The sequence below is a fragment of the Rhipicephalus microplus genome, chromosome X (assembly GCF_043290135.1).
Source record: "Rhipicephalus microplus isolate Deutch F79 chromosome X, USDA_Rmic, whole genome shotgun sequence".
NCBI lineage: Eukaryota > Metazoa > Arthropoda > Arachnida > Ixodida > Ixodidae > Rhipicephalus > Rhipicephalus microplus.
Window position 1 is genome coordinate 21,963,194 of NC_134710.1, and position 16,162 is coordinate 21,979,355.

The window sequence follows — 16,162 nt, forward strand, 5'->3', positions numbered from 1 at the left end:
ACAAAAAAAAAAAAAAAACGCACTCGAACCACGCTCGTCGGCGAGCGAAATGCGGTGACAAGCATTCGAGCACCTCAAACGATAACACAGTAACCAGAGAGTGCCCGAAATATGTGCGAATTGGTTTATCTGATCTTCAGTCAGGCAACAAGCCGTATAATCACGGAAGTTATTAGAGCTGGAAGTATTGTGGATATCGCAAAACACGCAGCATGTGTCGATCGGAGCGAATATTTACGCTTAAAAACCGCCACAGCTTAAATAGGACCCAAAGAGCTCCGGGCGCTTCCAGATGCGGTACTACAGCCCGAAAATAGACGCCTAATGGGGCCATACTTACCGATATTCGCAGAAAACAGTGACCAGGTTGAAAAAAAGAAACGAACAAAGAAAAGAATGCCACCGCTACCACGCATCACAAATGACTCGGGGACAACGACCAAGGCCGCTTGACTCACTCCTCGCGCAATGAAGTCATACAGCACGGCTGTCCGCTGTAGCAAGCGGGTGTAGTTGGAACAGATGGGCCTTGTTCGACTAAACTCAGCAGTAAGGAATGCCAACGAAAGACGCCTACCAGGAATTATTAGTTATCTTTCTTAACCCTTCAACTCGCAAGCTATATATGCTTCAATGACGAAATAACTATTTCAATGTTTTCAATCGGTCTTCGCTCCTCCAAAAGTGCACGAAGCAAAGTTTCGGAAGCTTTAAAAGGTATATAAGTAATGAAAATACGCAACCTCAACCATTTTGTTGATCTGCCAGATAAAGGATTAGAAAGCCGGGGAGTTATTCTCGCGGTGTCCAATTCGCCGAAGCGCGTTCAGTCACGCGAAAATACGGCGAATTGTGACGTCATGGCGCTCTTGACCACGTAGTAGTAGTTCATTTTTCACCCACTTTTCTTTCTTCTTATTTACATTACAATGGTTCTAATAACTTCCCCTATACATTCCTTGGCATTATTGTCTGTCAGATCTCATTATATTGTGTCAAAACACAGAAAAACGAGCCTAATTAGGTATACACTTCTTTCCCTCATTCATTAACGAATGTCTCGTACTGGCAAACTTGGTACCGTTAGGTTGTACACGAGCGACTATTGGTCAGCTGCCCGCTCGTAATAAGTTCACGTGCTACGTGACGCCAAACAGGCTCATAAAAGGGTGTTCCACACTCGCCGCTATGGCTACAGATGGCGCTGACTGAGTCTCCGACGTCTAAATTCACATATAAACCAATAAAGTGGCTGGGGGGTAGCCGCCGTGATAGCTCAGTCAATAAAGAAAAAAAAGCCGTGATAGCTCAGTGGTTAGAGCATCGAACGCGTTATTTGAAGGTCATAGGTTCGATTCCTGCTCACGGCAAGTTATTTTTTCACCCACTTCTCTTTCTTCTTATTTACATTACATTGGTTCTAATAACTTCCCCTATACATTCCTTGGCATCATCGCCAGTTAGATCTTATATATATAATCAGAGGTTTTTTTTAGCTATGCGTTTTTTCTCCCATGTTCTTCTTTTTTTACAATTTTTGGATGCCTTCCCATCAACTTCATGAGCTTTTTCGGCTACATGAGCCTTTCTTGGCTTTCTTCGAAGGAATGCCAGCAAATGCAACAAAGGATCCGTCTCCGGAGTCTGCAGAAACCGAGTGCGTCCTCGCCGTTATCAACGGTCAACCTAAACAAGTTGTTCGCTTCGTGGTCGCTTATCGACGCTCGCTTATTGTTCTCCCCCAAGGCGAGGGAAACAGTGTGGTCATTGAGGGCGTTTTCGAAGTGAAAGGTAGATGCGCTGTTTGGTGCGCCGGTTTCGGTTTCACCAGCTAAATTAGACAGATTTCGTCGCTCCGCGGCAACTACCAATGGCCGCCTTTCCGAAATTCCAAAGTTGCTACGGACTATTCGTCGAAAGGGCTTGAATTCACCCATTCGACCCGTCCGGTAATTTCAACTGATTAGAAAGTTATTTGTGCAATTTTTTATAATTACTGCCATAATCAATGTTTGTGCGCATCTGAAGTTCCCTTCTTACACAGTAAAGGAAACGTTGCAGGTAGCACGCAGATACCTCCTTTCTGCAATTTTGAAATATTATTGGACACATTTCTTGAAAGACCATGTAACTAGGACACCAGGGATGAGTGGTTGTACAGTGAAATATGGTTAATTTAAATAAATATATTTATATTTACTCTGTTAGCCCATGCTATCTATAGTTGTGAAAGTGAGATGCAGCAACCCCGTAATAATTGCAGCGTCTAAAAGGTCCAAAACAATGTTTTTGCGCTCGCGATGCACAGTTCTTCATTGCACTCGAATGGGCCTCATCTAAATTATTGGACGCGTTGTAATATCCAAAATCATCAGAGATTAATCTTGCTTTGCAGCGTCAAAATTATCTCCGTCCATGTTTGCAAGGGCAAGCTGATTGAACTGCACCTCATGTTCGTCATCTTCTAGCTCAATAACGCACCCTAACTGCAATGAGTTCAAATCGATTACGTAATACCTCGCTATTGGAGACCCCTTACATGTTATCTGAGCCATTTGGACGGCTTTTTTTTTTAAATCGAATAACAATAATTGCGGTGAACATCCATGACGCCACGAGAAGTTTGCGCGGAAAGTTGAAAGGGGGCGTCACAACTGGCATTTCTCGCTTTCGCCTTATACTCTGGCTTCGGCTTAGGACGTCTATGAGACAGCTTGGCTAAAGGTTCCTCTTGAACGTTCGTTTAAGTCGCTCTCAGCTGCATAAAAATAAATTGGCTTCCACCTGAAGGTCGCACGAGTTGGAGGGCTCGATTTCTGGCCGCCGGCTCAATACATTGCGATTTATAAGGAATAGAGGAATGCTCGAGTTCAACGATGTCCGTTAAGTAACCTCAGCTGTTAGGACCGAAGGCAGTTGCTATATATGGTGTCGCTCACCGTCTCCGTGTTGTCTTCTGAACACTAAGCATAACCACCAGCATCATAGTTGTCATCGTCAGCCAATATTGTGTACACTGAACGACCTCGAATCGACCCTGTATGGCGCTGATTTTTACGTTATTTACTATACTTCACCCCCCCCCCCCCCGTCCCAAATAACTGCACATTGCTCAACTGCGTTTTCCATACATCGCAAACACGTCAAAACATAGCGCAGGTATTCGCAGAGTATATTGCGCACGACGCACCCATGCGCAACGAGGACGCGCCACGGCAATCGCCGATTGCAAAACTGGCAGTATACGTTTCCGTTGCGGGTACAGGCATGTTTACACGCGCGTGCTGAAAGCGGCCGCGGAGGCCCCCACGCAGCGAAGTGCTGGCACGTCCTGGAAATCGCGCCGCTCTAGGACGAGAGGGCGCGCACATCTCTTCCATGAACGGACATGAAGGAATAGGAAGGCGCCTAACGGTGAGAGTATATATGAAACGCACGAGAAATAAGCACATCTAAGCGCAGAAGTTGTCATCATTTCCTCAATCACGTCACTCAACAGCAGAGAACACCTGGAAGTTCTTTCTTCTCTGTGTGTTGTCTGGTCGAAAAGGAGAAACCAGGACGGTTAGAGTTCTGGGCCTCCATCTTGAAAAAGAATAGAGAGAGAGAAAGAGAACCGAACGAGATTGCACGAGTCTGTGCATTGTACATGACAACTGTTCTTTATTTTGCTTTGTCAAAAAACAACAAAAAAAAAACAAGGCCTCCTTTTTCGACAAATGAAAAAAAAAATTATTGAATGAATTGTTCGGAGTACATTGAATAACACTGATTGGCTCATCGGTTAGACGAATGTTTCACGAAAGGAAAAGCGGCATGCCTCAAGTGTACAATGCTACAAAGAACTGCAGGATTATGGGCGCTGCCCACAATTTTCCGACGGCTCGCGTATATAGGCGCCGTGGCACCAGCACTTCGGCCAATTTTAGTCGTTATGACAGAGAGGCAAGAATGAAAACAGCTGCACTGACAAAATAGAGCACGAATTTCGATGTCTCGAAACGATAAGCGGAAAGACGGGGAAAACATTTAATACGCGTCTTGAACATAATATCTAACCTGTTCCACGAAACATGCCGTGATTTTTCGGCATATCAACAATATATGTGGGGGTATCAGGTGCCGGAACCACGAGGCACACCTGTCCGAATAATTACGAGCGTCTGGGCAGCTTTAACGTGGACCTATAGAGTCCGAGTAAACCCGGGCCAGTATCATTTCGCTGTAGAAGGTTTTATGGAGATTTTGGCCATGTATCTGAGTTCCACGCTAGTGGGGTGGAATGAAGAATTGTACGTCCAGAAGGATGGGATTTGCATTGGGTCTAGTGTCGCCCCGATCTTATGCAATGTTTTTTTTTTTGAGCAAACTTGACACAGCGGTAGGTAAGGAGCTAGATGGTATGGATCTGAAGCTGTTCAGATTTGTAGATGACTACCTTGTTTTGGTAAAAAACGATCCGGGTATGAGCACGTTAGTGACTGTTTTAAAAGCTTTTAGGAAAAACGGGTGTGGTTTACAGTTTACCTTTGAGGCGCCAAAGGAACGACGCATTCAGTTTCTGGATCTAAAAATTAATTTGTCTCCTTTTCACACGAGTTGGATGTATCACCCTAGGTCGGAAAAACCATTGCTGAGCTATCATTCGGCACATTCGAAGATAGTAAATAATGGGATTGCAACTTCTTGCATCGAAGCTACCCTCATGAAATCGTGCGTACACTCAATGAATGAGAGTGTTTCCGCGCAGATCAAGCGCTTGAGGGGAGCTGGTTATCAGGATGAATGTATCCTTTTGGCATGTGAGAAGAATCGTCGGGAAGTAAAAAATGCAATCATTGGCACAAGCGAAAAGAGGAGACAAGTTGAGGGTGAAAGAGAGCGGACAGTGGTCATCCCGTATCTGCACAATATTTCACATAGGTTGAAAAAAGTTGCATTAAGGTATGGCGTGCGGGTTGTTTTTTCAGCAGAAAACAAATTATCAAAGATTTGTCAAGCAGTAGAAAGGCTAGTCAACAAGAAAGGAACTGGAGAACCGAACAGATGTAGCATAAAGCACGGCAGAAGGTACGTTGAGTGCAAAAAAGATGTTGTATACGGAACTCCTTTCACATGTGGAAAGGAATACGTTGGTCAGACGGGTCGGTGCATAAATGTGCGCCTTCGTGAACATGAGAGTTCACTAAAGGGGGCCACTTACTCACACTTAGCGATGCACTGCAAGGAGTGCACCTGCCAACCGAAATTTTCCGACACACGAATAATTGACAGGCACAACAAGCGGACGACGAGAGAAATAATGGAAGCGTATAGAATAAGGAAAGGAGGGGACAGTTGCGTCAGCCAAGCGTCAGTTCTACTAACAGATGCGGAATTTGCTTTTTTGGACGTCACATAACCCAGTGTTTTTCTCTGTGTTAAGTTTTTTGTTTCTTTTGTTTTTTCTGTTTTTTTTTGTTTTTTACACTTTTTTCTTAGTTCTTGACACGTGTTTGTTTCGGGTTGTGGGCGCGTGCATATTTTGTTATATCACGTTGTTGATGATGACAGGGGAAGTCGGGAATGCGTGTGATGTATTTATTAGTGTTCGCTTCGAAATAAAAGTTTTCAGTTGCTAGTAAGCGCTTGTCTGTGTCCTCTCTGAGTGTGTGTATTTTGCGCTTGTTTCATCATGAACCTTTACCAACACGCCCAACTGGCAGTCATCCTTTCGCCTCCACCGAAGAGCGAGAGTGCGTGTTTTTCGGGTCAGCAGGAGAGCACCGCAACCACTGAGTCACCGCGGCGACATTTTCCGCAACAAAGGTCACCACGGACTATGCCAGTATACAGCAATGTCGTATTGCTACTCGGAATGACATGCCGGAGTGGGAATGCAGAGCCTTGATTGATTGATTTGTGGGATTTAACGTCCCAAAACCACCATTTGATTATGAGAGACGCCGTAGTGGAGGGCTCCGGAAATTTAGACCACCTGGGGTTCTTTAACGTGCACCCAAATCTGAGTACACGGGCCTACAACATTTCCGCCTCCATCGGAAATGCAGCCGCCGCAGCCGGGAATCGAACCCGCGACCTGCGGGTCAGCAGCCGAGTACCTTAGCCACTAGACCACCGCGGCGGGGCGGAATGCAGAGCCTGAAATACTATGCCGGATGCGCTACCACTATAACAATGAAGGACATGCACACTCATCGTACTTCAGCTCACAGTATAATTATTAAAGGCTGCAATGCCGCAAGTACGAGATGGCGAATAAAAAAAAATATATGGCCATGCTCGTCCAGGCGAGAAGACCCATAAAGCACTTCACCCAACGTATACGGCTCCGAAGAAAGGAGAAGCGTTTCAACCTATGCTACATCTGGACTTCCGTGCTACGTAGAAGGAAACCCGCCACGCTACGCGTTCTAGATAAATGTTCATTGCGGAAGATAAACACCGGACAAACGGCGTCCGGAACGGATTCTGAACAAGTACAGTATCATACACTTTGCTTCCTGCCGCGCAGAAACGACAGCCACACGACTTCATTGAGCAGTCGGGCCTCGCCATACAACACGTCATGTATGCTGGCGTACAGCGTGCCAGCTCGGTGGCAAAGAACACTGCAGGGTTAACAGGGCGCCTTGATAAAGATAGACCCACCTATAGAAACGTCGGCCAGCCTGTCAGAGGCAACCGCCGCCTGCACATTGCCTAGAGGCTTTACGAGCGAATTATGAACTCTGACCTCAGTATGTCACAGCATGTAAATAGTTCCCTTTTTTTCTTCATACGCCCTTTCTGCCGTTTTATTTATACTACGCTACCACTCGCCTCTTTTTCGTTTATTGAAATGAACAAACTGATCCCTATTACAGCGAAGGAAGTTTTTAGGCGAACGAATAATCAGCTCAATTTGACACTATCGATAAACCGCATGTATCTGCAGCAAAGATCGGCGAAGTTACTCATCAGTCGACTCATTCGGACTCAGATCGAACCGTGAGTCTGAGCGAGTTCGAGTGACTAACAGTTTGGTCAGCTTGAGTCCGAGTGAGTCCGGTAGAAGAACGTTTTCGCGAGTGTGAGCTAGAGTGAGTCCGGCCAGCGCCTCGCTGCAGTCCAGCTCATGAAAATTTTTGGCGAGTCTAGCCCGAGTGAGTCCAAAGCACAGGATTTATTTCCCCAGTCAGTCTGACTTGCTAGTTCTTTTTTTTTTTCGACCTATGGTCCCAGCTACTCATTTTCAGCATTACTGTCAGCCTCATATCTGGATTCACATTTCTACTCACGTCTGCTCACCCCTGCTTTGGGTAACGATTCTCGTGGTGTCCACCTTGTCCACTTCAGCCTCCGCTGATTGGCTCGAGCTCGGTGAGAAGCGCGCTTCCTGTTTCCGGTCCTTCTTCCGCAACGTAACGTCACGAAGCTTTCGAAACTGTCGACGGGACGGAATGCGTTTCGCCGCAACAAATGCTACCCCCAGAGATCCGCTTCTGCATGCACATCTCGGAGGCCGTGCATAAACTTCAATCTTTTGAATCAGGTTCAACGGCGGCCACCCGCCCCTAACGTATCTGGACGGTCGGTACGCCTTCCCTGCATCGTTCTCAAACAGTTGGACACGTTCGTATGCAAGTTCAGACTTGTCAAGTGCCCTGTTACTCTACTATCGATATGAGCTCGAACATGCGAGCGCTTGGCAAATAGCCTCCAAACCGAGATAACTTGATACGCGGATGGCGCTGCCGAAAGAAGGCCCGTTTGTGTTAACAGTATCGTAAAATACAACAGCCCATTTGATGTCTCGTTATTTTATTCCTCTTCCCGCCCATACTAGAAGCCTGACGTTCGGTAACTTTAACTTGGCGCCAAGAAATAACGTTTCTGGTGAGAGATTATTGCAATTCACAGGGATAAAGATCTGGAATAGTTTGCCCACTGAACTGAAGACATCACACAATGCTGCGGTAAAACTAAAAAATCAATTCTTGAGCAAGCTGTAAATACTTCTTTTTCTCTTTGGTGGTAAGCACTTACATTTGTATAAATATACGCTGGTGAATCTTGTAAACCTAGCATTTTTTTCCCTTCTAACTAAAACTTGTGATAGTTTGATGTTCTTTATGTATTTTAACTGATGTTTTTTGGGTGTGTCCACGAGGTTATCTGTCATAACTTTTAGTATGCACACATGCAGTTTTGTTTGGTGTGACCAGATTGTTTAAGTAGAGAAAGACTTCTCTACTCTGTATATGTGTATATTTACAGTGTCTGCATATGTATTATGTGTAATTGATATTTCCCGCTTCTGTCCATTACTTTTCTCATTGGACCCTACACTAGCCTCAGGCTATGGGTCCAATCAGTGTTTGTAAACCTCATGTGACAAATGATAATAAACGTTCAATCAATCAATCAATCAAACCGGAAGGGAAAGGAGGGCGCTCTTCTGCTGACTGTTGGCACTCCAGCTAACAGCAGGTGATCGCGTGCCATCGACCGCTATCAACGAGAATACGAGAAGGAAATGCACAAAAGCAAAATAAGTGAAAGATGCTCATCAAAAGGCTGGGCGAACATCACCATAGATGTAATGAAAGCATGTCCTGTGCATTACGGCAGGCTACGTCACAGCCATAATCTTTGTAGCTGCTTAGCCTGCTGGGTCATTGATTGTGGTTGTGCACGCTGATGTTAGCTCATATTGCTGCTAGCAGCCACTTACATGCTACAAGCTGCGTTGATATCGAGGCGGAAATGTCAACAGCTAACGGAAGCGCGCCAGCCTTTCCACTTTGTTTCGGAAAGCGGCCACTGCAATTCAGCAACACCACCTAGAGGAAATTCTTTCCCGGTGGCGTTGAATTCAGCCGACGTAGGGTTCGAGGCTGTTCGCCCCACGTTCGCGTGGTCGAGCTCATATTGCTCACGATAGTGCATTTCATCCACTCTGTGTCTCTTTACGCTGGCAATGTGCTGGCGTGTTCGGTCAGTCGACGTGGTCAAGAGTGCCATGACGTCACGGCTCACCGCCTCTTCGAATAAGTAAATGCGCTCCGCCGCAGCGAAAATGACCACAATGTGGATACATCGAGAATAGCTTCCCAGCGTCGTTGATTAACCATTCAATTATTTATTGATCAGACACTTGATTGCGTAAGGGGATGCCTCGAAACTGCTCCATGCCAACTTTTCCAGGGAATGTCTTAATAAAAATACCTTATGCTGCCATCTCTTTCAAGAAAAATGTCTCCACTGGTTTGCCCCCAACCACTCATAACTTATATCTCATACAAGTTATGCTCGCAACTGATAGGTATCAAAAGGCGCCAAGAAGAGCACCAATTACGTGAGATTTTGGTGGTAAAGAGCATTGACACCATGGTTTGAACAATTTTATAATAACGAACTCATGACTCGAATCACTCTGACTCACTATAGATCGAACCGTGAGTCTGAGCGAGTCCGGTTGGAGAAACTCTCCGTGCGTTCGAGTCCTACTGAGGAAACATTTGGTGAGTCTGAGTGAGCCGTATTTCACGAGTGAGTCAGAGTGAGTTCCACCTCTGCCTACCTATGCTCTGCAGCTCACGAAAAGTACCTTATACCTGCGAATGTCAAACAGAACTTTCGACTGTTGTGAGCACCGAACAAATAATACTCATTTTTCGCACGTTGTAGAAGGCCCCAAAAGTCCAACCGAGAGCTTGCGCCTGCTTCGAAACGTCGGGTTTTCCTCATATATCCTGGATGGAGTTTTCTCATTCTTTGAATTTCTATCTCAACCGGGAAGACTTAGGCCAAACGCTCACCTTTGATTCGTTACCATTATGGGCTCCTGGAAAGTGCCGTGAAGACTTGGGCAAGCAGGCACGAACCAGGAAAACTGAGGTTACAGGAAAGGTAGCAATAATAATAATAATAATAATAATAATAATAATAATAATAATAATAATAATAATAATAATAATAATATTTGATGAGCTTCGACCGTTATTTAGGTCAAAGTTTAGAACATGTTTGTGTGCCATTCCAACAGAGGGACGCTACAAGAAGGGAAACCGAAGCGTGCGACTTCCCTTCGGTACTATTACATCAAAAGCCGATTCCCTGAAGTTCATTGCTGTGATAGTTCGCTCGTACTATGTCGACACCGCGACGGAAGTGGGGCGAGAGAGCTCGACGCCGCATCCTGCGCTTCGTCTGCCGCCTGCAGGCAGCGGCGGCCAAACTGCGCGGCCTCGGGTGGGGGGGGGGGGGGTGCACTCGGAGAAGCAACCGCGAAATGGGCCTCCAGAAGACGCCGGGAATAGAAAGACAGGCCAGTGCCGCACGAAGCAAAACAAACGGCCTCTGTAAATACGGAGAGGCAAGACAGAAACAAAAAACAGCGCGACGCCGAACGCGAAAGCATGGACAAGCGCGGCGAATCGGAGACGGCACAAGCCCGCGGTCGGCTCTTCCAAAAACACGGCGCCGCTCGCAAGAGAGACAAGTCGAAAAGAGAGCCAGAGAAAAAGCGATACACCACCCGAAAAAAAAACAAGAAGAAGAATAACTGAACAAACGAAAAAGAAGACAAAGAAAATAAAAAAAACTTTCAAAGCACGGAAGCATGAATACAAGAGAAAGAGTCACGTCAGCACCGCCAGCGGCAACGAACGGCCAACCAGCACGCTTTTTTTTTTCGATTTCTTACCTTTTGGACGAACGGGCATAGTGTCTGTATACTAACTCAATGGCGAGGGGTGAGCCCGCGAAACCGGAAGTGCCAATGTCTGTACGCGCCAACGCGAGCCTGGCAAAACGTTTCCGCATATCCGAGAGTTCGCTTGCTTGTGTTCGGCTGTTCTGGCTGACGTAGTGTACCGATTCATTTTGCCCAATTCAGTTAATTTGTTTGTTGCCATCTCATACGGTTCATGCTGGTTAACGGATGGTGGAGCGCCGCTCAGACCTTGGAAAAACAGCAGAGAAAAAGAAGCTTCAAGAGATAAGAACATTGTAAAAAAAATGTGTGTTTTGTCAGTGTGTTGCCTTACCCTGTAAAAGAACATAAGTATTCATAGTTAGAGAACAGCTTCTTCGACGCTCCCGACAAGCCCAATAAAAATGTACAACTGATGAGTGATTCGAGAAAGACGAGAATACAACAATTCGCAATAGAGCACTACTTCCTATTCCTCTCTTGACGGTGATGAAGTTGGCGCTGCAATGAATTTTCGTAACCACGAGAAAGTCGGCAGCGTATCATACCCGTGTGGCACGGGTAGATGAAATGGCATTTACTTCCTAATGCCTAGAGATTTAACGCCATTTTCGCGGTGCCAGACGGGCAAACAAAATGGCATTCCTATAATGCCATCACCAGAACTCATTCGACAGCTCTTGACGGGCCAGCTGACGAACTAATATACATAAAACGACATCCTATTCGGCTGGAAACAAACTTTTCGCGTCTTACACTAGCCACTTAAACAAGCACTTCAAAAATCGATCTTCATATTCTGGTGGACGCTGTATTTTGGACGCGACAGCCGCCATTTATTTGACGTTGTGGATCTGACTAGCGTTGGCTCAAGTTGCTACACGGTCGGTTTCAACGCCGTGAAACAAAGCAACGAGCTTAATCTAACGGCAGCCTATAATATGCTTATTTCTACATTTCATTATTCTCGGAGGTAAAAGAAGATTGTACAAGCATGTTTTTTGTCTTTAGTACTACTCTACAATTGCTTACTACAGAAGATGCGCGACCAACATCATGGAGTCAAGTACCTTCCAATATGGGAAGTGCAGCAGCTCCGTCAAAAAAAAAAAAAAATCTTTCGGGAACTGATCTCATCAATATTGAGTCTAATAAAGAAAACAATCCCATAAATGTACCCTTCTTCCCTTCGTTCATATCGTCTCGTTCTGGCAGACGTCGTGCCTTTAGGTTGCATAAGAGGGATTATTGGTCAGTTGCCAGCTCGTAATAAGTTCACGTGCTACGTGACGCCAAACAGGCTCATAAAAGGGTGTTCCACACTCGCTGTCACAGCTACTTGCGGCGCCGACTGACGCTCCCACGTCAAATGCACACATATAGTCCTTAAAGTGGATTGGGGGACAGCCGCCGTGACAGCTCAGTTGGTAGAGCACCGGACGCGTTATTCGAAGGTAGCAGGTTCGGTCTCTGCCCATGGCAAGTTATCTTTTTGTCCACTTTTGTTTCTTTGCATTTACGTTAACAACTTCAAATAACATCCCCTCTACTTTCTTGGCATGATCATCTGTCATATCTCATTAATGTTGTGTCTAACAAATCAAACGAACCCTTAAATGTACACTTCACTGCCAAATTAAGGTCATTTTCGTTGTCCCTGTTGCACGGGTATTAATACTTGTAACACTTGAAACCAAGAAAAACCATCGGAAACCCTGGAAATGCATTAAATCGGGGACGAGAATTCTCCCTGCAAGACATACCGGGAAGCACAGCTGTGATGACCTCGACGGTCAATAGAAATGACCCTCCCCAGAGGCTGCTTTGAGCACCTCACGCGGTGACTTCCAGGATCGGCGCAACTTTCACCACGGAACGATTTCAAATGATGGTCTCATGACGACGCCACAACAAGTTGTCCCTGATGGCGTTCTTTGTGCACGCGCCCCTAGCACATCCTTTGAATGAGAGATATCACATCCGGTTTATTCGCGCTTGCATTAATCAAGGCGTGCGCCTCGCCGTTCAGTTTGGCCTGCTCCTAGCAGGAAACAGCATATCACCGGAAAGAACCGCGACTACGCAGACGTCAACACGCTGCCATATACTTCCTGTCTGCCGCAGGTAGCGCGCCGGTGGACACATGTCTTCACAGCCGCTACCGGGCTCTTCGCAGAACTGCAAATGTCGCGCTGCCAAGAGCAGAAGCTTTGGGAGCTCGAAAATCGCGACCTAAGAAAAATATTCCCACGACGATTGACGCGACAGCGGTGCGATGCATGGGGCCGTCGCTCAGATTATGACGCGATTACGTTCCATAAACGTCTGCTGCCGGGTGCACAACATGCGGCCATGCAAGAATTACAAGATTTCGGCCATGATTGATATGTGGGGTTTAACGTCCCAGAACTACCAAATGATTATGAGAGACGCCGTAGTGGAAGGCTCCGGAAATTTGGACCACCTTGGGTTCTTTAACGTGCACCCAAATCTGAGCACACGGGCCTACGACATTTCCGCCTCTATCGGAAATGCAGCCGCCGCAGCCGGGATTCGATCCCGCGACCTGCGGGTCAGCAGCCGAGTACCTTAGCCACTAGACCACCGCGGCGGGGGCCATTTTGGCCATATAATAATAATAATAATAATAATAATAATAATAATAATAATAATAATAATAATAATAATATATTAGTAATAATTTAGCTTGTCCAGAAACAACCGCACGGTTTTTTCTGCAGGCGCACGCAAAAAGATAAACAAAACAATACAACACAGACAGGAGTCAGAAAAACAAATCAGCGCGAAAGGTAAAGCATAAAAAGGCAACACGAGAATCATAGAATTGGAGTGAACACAACACGGAATGTACACAAACTATGCGCGAGACCTCCTGAAAGACGGAAAAAGGAAGAATATGTGCACACTAATATGCGAAACCATGTTATGACAGTACAAGGCTCGGATTAAAACCATGATTGTGCACAATGACAAATATCAAGATCAAGAAAGTTAACATTATAAAAAAAAACTTTGTTTCTGTGAACGGTAGAGTGTCGGAAGAAGCTGGCAGGTACATGGAACGGCCGATTCCCTCTGGTTAACTTAAGCGGAATTTGAAAATTCATACAACTGCAAGAGTAAATCAAATCAAATCAAATGAGTTTTATTGAGACAAAAAGAGTAAATACAAAATATAAAATATACAGACGAGGGTCCCAAAGTACACGACTGCAACGGGACCCTCGGCTATAGTTACAATTGAATAAAAATAAAGCAGCAGCCAGAACTGAAAAAAAAACCGAATAAGAAAAGCAAAAAAAAACACTGCATATAATGAGTACACTTAGAAGTACCATAACGCTAGATCAACTAAACTAGAAATAAAAAAAAAACGAAATAACATATGTTACTGAAACACATATAGTTAGTATATTATATAGCAATAATCTGGTACACCTAAATAAAAGAACTTCATAAATTCACCAAATAATGCTTTAATGACTTTTTAAAATGAAAGGGCAGGATATCATACTGTGAACTAGCTTGTACAGAAATCAAAAGTCAGCGCGAGATCGTCTGCAGTAAAGTCATGGCGATGATTATAATTTGGCATATAATAGCGTGTGGTTGCAAAAAGACCAGAACCCCGAGAAGCTAAAAATTCGTGGTGTTTTGAAACGGGGCGCCAGTGGATCCACACATGTTCATGCGACGTACTCCCCCGGAAGTAAGCCGGCAGAGGTGAGTGCCCGAACGTGAGCAAGCGAGCGACTTTCTCGCCTCTCGGATTGCTTTAGGGTCCTTTTATCAGTACCTCCACAAAGATAGGCCCCTCATCCCGTTTGAAGACTATATTCCCGCGAATTGACTCGTTTCTTATCACCGTCAGAGGTTGGCTGTGTTCAACCCAACTACGGACAAAATGAACGAAAAAAAAAGGTATTCTTCATATAACACGGCCCCTGTTGCTTATATGTAAACTGTCGTCCTTTATGAAAGGGAACACGCGAACGCGTGGCCTGCGCTCTGCGGCGGCTGCCTGCAGCACCATCAACCGACAGCAAAAGAAAACACGTTCGCTTTCAGCGTCCTCTATTGCCAAAAAAAGAAAGTAATAACGAGTTATGGCCGGTAGACAAGCGCTGCTAGATTGCACTCCCATCTCGGCTCACGCCTGTAGTGCGTAGTCCACTGCCAACATATCAAACGCTGTGCGCGACCACGGCGCAAGCTGCAGTAATCGCCCGATAACGCTCGCCGCGCAAGCAGTGAGGGAACGCAATCTAGCAGCGCTTGTCTGTCGGCCATGACTCGTTATGTTGCTTGGCCATAGATGACGCCAAAAACGAACGTGATTTCTTCACTTGTCGGTTGATGGCGCTGTAGGCAGCCGCCACAGAGCGCAGGCGCCACGCGTTCGCGTGTTCCCTTTCATAAAGGACGACAGTGTACATGACCGCACCAGCTAGATCGTCCATCAGGCGTTCGCCGGCTTTTGGTGTACGTACCAAGTTAATGAATTGACCCATAATTAACCAGCCACAATCTGTGAACCATTGAAGAACTATATATTTGTGAACAATCTAGAACGACAACATCCTCTCACCAGAGAATATATACGCGCATGAAATGCTGCAGCACGCAGGCTGTGAGAACAACGGGCATGGGAGGGTGCTCCAGAATTAGAACGCAGCTAGGAATACGCCACCGGGGCGGTCGCGAGAAACTTCGGAGAAACGGGGGCGCAGGTAGTATATAGTGCGCGCATGCGTCGACACTCTGTTCCAGCCACAGGTAGCACCAATTCGTTGCCACTATGAAATTGCGTAAGAGTATCCGGACGAGCGCGCGTTGATAGGAGCTTACTAATAAGCTTAAACCAAACACCAAACCACCCATCGACGCGCCACGAAGCCATCAATCAATATCGCACGAAACAATATCGACTCTATTTAGGTGCCGCAAAGCCACGCGAGCAATCAACGGGAATCCCCGCGCCCTGTCCACATGGGGCATGCAGACACTGCAGCCTCAAAGTGGCGTGCAAGTTTCATCGTCTACCGCCGTTATTAATGCACGAAAGGTGGCTCGGCCGGCAATGCTTCTGTCACCGGGCGACCGCTCGCCCACGAGGGCTTCCATCGAATCGGCGCAGGTCAATATCGGGAGCAAGGCCAGCTGGCCGCCTTCCAGGAAGCGCGACCTGTTGCCGTCGCTCGATGGGGGCCGCCTCTCCTCAGTCGGGGCGCTCAGACCGCGGCTTATACTGGGACAGCCGCTTGCGGTTGCAAAACACTTTTATTCGCAGCGCTCTTTTTTTTTTTTTTTGAGTTGCTCAGTGTTCCCTTGCAGCCACTGCACCATCGAGACAGAGCGCGCCTGTCTGCACGGTACGGATGGCACTGATACGAAACGTATATGCTGGGTTAGGAAACTCATTCAAACGTAATAAATTAGGGC

At 46.2% G+C, this 16,162-nt stretch overlaps 1 protein-coding gene across 3 annotated transcripts in view; it reads right to left on the minus strand.

Annotated features, from left to right (window-relative positions):
* LOC119175717 (disintegrin and metalloproteinase domain-containing protein meltrin) overlaps positions 1–16,162 on the minus strand; it is a 162,229-nt gene that overhangs the window by 96,315 nt on the left and 49,752 nt on the right. The window contains exon 1 of one of the 3 annotated variants that reach the window (XM_075881948.1): positions 12,463–13,316. The exons of the other annotated variants lie outside the window; for them this stretch is intronic. The gene's annotated coding sequence lies outside the window, so the exon portion shown is untranslated. Of the gene's footprint in view, positions 1–12,462; positions 13,317–16,162 lie in introns of those variants that run through there. 3 annotated transcript variants of the gene reach the window in all.